Source organism: Cicer arietinum, chromosome 2 (assembly GCF_000331145.2).
Source record: "Cicer arietinum cultivar CDC Frontier isolate Library 1 chromosome 2, Cicar.CDCFrontier_v2.0, whole genome shotgun sequence".
NCBI classification, from domain to species: Eukaryota; Viridiplantae; Streptophyta; class Magnoliopsida; order Fabales; family Fabaceae; genus Cicer; species Cicer arietinum.
This window is the reverse complement of record NC_021161.2, coordinates 11,547,427-11,551,524: the sequence shown is the minus strand read 5'-3', so window position 1 is coordinate 11,551,524 and position 4,098 is coordinate 11,547,427. Positions and strand designations below refer to the sequence as shown.

The window sequence follows — 4,098 nt, the reverse complement described above, 5'->3', positions numbered from 1 at the left end:
ATAAAAGACAAAATTAAGGCTTGAAATTATAATCCAAACCATTGTTTTATCGATCTTTGTCTTAGTAGCATTGAAGTTCGGTGTCCATGATCATACCACCAAATAATGATCATATATCATCCATGAATGTCCACTGATAACGATTGTGTCACAAATCAGAACAAACCCGTACAATAGAATGAAGAACGAAGCAAATATGTGAAGTGTAGATCGGAGTATAGATGTGATATCACGTAGAAAATGACAGTCGAAAGAGCCAACACAACCTGCGACAACAACCTTGCCCTCATACGGCACCAATGACGGTTAGCGGAAGCCAAAACCTTACCGAGTTTCTATTTTCTCTAAATCGATCATGTTTCGATAACATGATAACAAACATAATAACATTATTTTATCATATCATCTTGTTGGTGTACACATCATAACGACATGAGATAATATTTATCATATTTAAATGACAAAATTAACGTTGTGAAACAATTGCATATTTTTATGTAAGTTAATTTGTAATATTTTTTAATAAATTAACAAAAAATACAAAAAAATAAAATCGTTAATTAAATTATTTTAAAAAATTCATTAACACTACTAAATAAATAACTTCAATTTATCTATTTAAAGCGAGTTCAACACCTAGTTTCAACATTTTTTCTCATGTAACAAGAAAAAAATATAATTTTTTTTAAAAGTCCCAACTAACTTAATAATTCTATTATATATATTTAATAAAGTGCTTACAAAAAAAAAATTATGTTAGATAAGCTAAAATAATATATCATATATTTATATATAATTGATAAAACTATTGTTACAAGAAAAATAATAAGATAAAGATATGATAGAACATATAGCTAGATAGAGATCAAATATGAAATAGATAAAATAAGGATTTATTATGTTATGTGTGTAATGCGTACACGATAACAAACATGGTAAGACTACTAGACATGTACCCACTACGCGAAAAAACGCATATTACAGCGCTTTTTTTAAGCCAATTACAGCGCTTTTTCAAAAAAATAAGCGCTGTGGAAACGAGCGCTGTAAATGATACAACAGCGCTTTTAAAAAAGCGCTATAAAACATGTAAATACAACGCGCGCTTGTTATGCACATTTTACAGCGCTTCTTCACAAAAAGCGTTGTAATATGCCCACCCATAATTTCATATATGGGTATGCATATTACAGCGCTTTCTCAAAAAAGCGCTGTAAAATGCCCACCCATAATTTCATATTATGGGTCTGCATTTTACAGCGCTTTTCTTGTACATTTTACAGCGCTTTCTCAAGAAAGCGCTGTAAAAGGTGCACCATTAAAGCGCTTTAAAACAACATTTTACAACGCTTTTTAAAAAAAGCGCTGTAAAATGTGTGTTTTTTTTTTTTTAAACGCTGTAAATTAATTATTTGAAATGAAAAGCGCTTTTTAGCTTTTTATGGCATTTTTAAAAAAAAGCGTTGTCTTTTATCTTTGTATCCAAAATTATTTTGATCCAAAATCACTTCACAATCAGTAGAACAGAACATATTATAGACAATCAATAGAACAGAACATATTATAGACAATCAGTTCACAAGAACATATTATAGACAATCAGTAGAACAGAACATATTATAGACAATCAGTAGAACAGAACATATTATAGACAATCAGTAGAACAGAACATATTATAGACAATCAGTAGAACAGAACATATTATAGACAATCAGTAGAACAGAACATATTATAGACAATCAGTAGAACAGAACATATTATAGACAATCAGTTCACACAATCAGTAGAACAGAAATCAGAACTCTGTAACTTTATTAACATATATGTAACTCTGTAATTTACAACCTAAGTAACTACATTCAGATACATATATACAACCTAATTTACAACCTAATTACCTACATTCAGATACGTATATATATATAACCTAATTTACAACCTAAACTACATTCAGATCCATTATATAATAACTAACAGATCCATTATATGCATATAATAACTATGATCATTTACAGCAATAATAACTATAATACATTATATGCATATATTGTGTCCTATGATCATTTACATATAATAACTAACAGAATATACATTATATGCACTAGCTACCATATAATATTCAGATCCCTTGCCCAGCAGCAAGCTATTTCCCAGAAAATCAAATAATTTTCATGTCAAGCACGTACTGACACCATTCTTCCTTTAATTCCATCAGATCTTCCTCAGAATATGATGGACTGGAATTGGCAAAGTACTGCAATATAAAAATTGAACATATTATATTAAGTTAGTATCAAATATATAGATAATTTATATATGAAAATCATATAATGCAAATACCGTACCGTTTCTGGGATAATAGTTTTATTCTTCTCAACAATCTCCTTCATGAATCTCAATATGTAGTACCCACAGTCAATGTTATTTGTTTGACGAGGGCACTTTATTGAGATCCATGTAATGTTATTAGACTTCTGCTTCGACACTTTAGCACCTCTTTGAGCTCGATAAACTTTTAAGGCACTATCGAATGAATAAATGTGATTATTAGAGCATGAATATTTATATATATATATATAAATATTCATGCTCTAATAATCACATTTATTCATTCGATAGTGCCTTAAAAGTTTATCGAGCTCAAAGAGGTGCTAAAGTGTCGAAGCAGAAGTCTAATAACATTACATGGATCTCAATAAAGTGCCCTCGTCAAACAAATAACATCGACTGTGGGTACTACATATTGAGATTCATGAAGGAGATTGTTGAGAAGAATAAAACTATTATCCCAGAAACGGTACGGTATTTGCATTATATGATTTTCATATATAAATTATCTATATATTTGATACTAACTTAATATAATATGTTCAATTTTTATATTGCAGTACTTTGCCAATTCCAGTCCATCATATTCTGAGGAAGATCTGATGGAATTAAAGGAAGAATGGTGTCAGTACGTGCTTGACATGAAAATTATTTGATTTTCTGGGAAATAGCTTGCTGCTGGGCAAGGGATCTGAATATTATATGGTAGCTAGTGCATATAATGTATATTCTGTTAGTTATTATATGTAAATGATCATAGGACACAATATATGAACATGCATATGGATCTGAATGTAGTTTAGGTTGTAAATTAGGTTATATATATATACGTATCTGAATGTAGGTAATTAGGTTGTAAATTAGGTTGTATATATGTATCTGAATGTAGTTACTTAGGTTGTAAATTACAGAGTTACATATATGTTAAAAAAGTTACAGAGTTCTGATTTATGTTCTACTGATTGTGTGAACTGCTTATGGTATTTGAATATGTTTTGTTGTTGTGTGCACTGATTGTGAAGTGATTTTGGATCAAAAATAATTTTGGGTACAATGATAAAAGACAGCGCTTTTTAAAAAAAGTGCCATAAAAAGCTAAAAAGCACTTTTCATTTCAAATAATTAATTTACAACGTTTAAAAAAAAAAAACACACATTTTACAGCGCTGTTTTTAAAAAGCGCTGTAAAATGTTGTTCTAAAGCGCTTTAATGGTGCACCTTCTACAGCGCTTTCGTGAGAAAGCGCTGTAAAATGTACAAGAAAAGCGCTGTAAAATGCAGACCCATAATATGAAATTATGGGTGGGCATATTACAGCGCTTTCTCACAAAAGCGCTGTAATATGCCCACCCATAATTTCATATATGGGTGTGCATATTACAGCGCTTTCTCAAAAAAGCGCTGTAAAATGCACACCCATATATGAAATTATGGGTGGGCATATTACAGCGCTTTCTCATATCCCATACGTGATTTCTTGTATGGGTGTTTTGGGTTGCTTGCCCGTTCGCGATTTGCCTTACTAATATTCTATATAAAAAAAAAATAGCAATTGTGTAAAAATTTAAAATACGCTACGAATATGAATAATAAAACACAAATGCTAATAAATTAATCACTTACGACAAACGCCGGGTCAGAACGTTTGGAAACAAATGCACTCCATTCATCCTTTGATATATAATGTTGATATATCTTTGGAGGTTCAGCATTTGTGTTTCCTTCTCTATCTTTTAGATAGAAATTTGAGAGATGGGATCTAAATCCAC

General features: G+C 30.4%; 1 non-coding gene across 1 annotated transcript; it reads right to left on the bottom strand.

Annotated features, from left to right (window-relative positions):
• Positions 1-3,623: 3,623 nt before the first annotated feature.
• Positions 3,624-3,751, bottom strand: LOC113785588 (small nucleolar RNA SNORA69). Its single transcript, XR_003471713.1, has one exon. It is a non-coding gene; the product is annotated as a small nucleolar RNA SNORA69 (small nucleolar RNA).
• Positions 3,752-4,098: the final 347 nt, after the last annotated feature.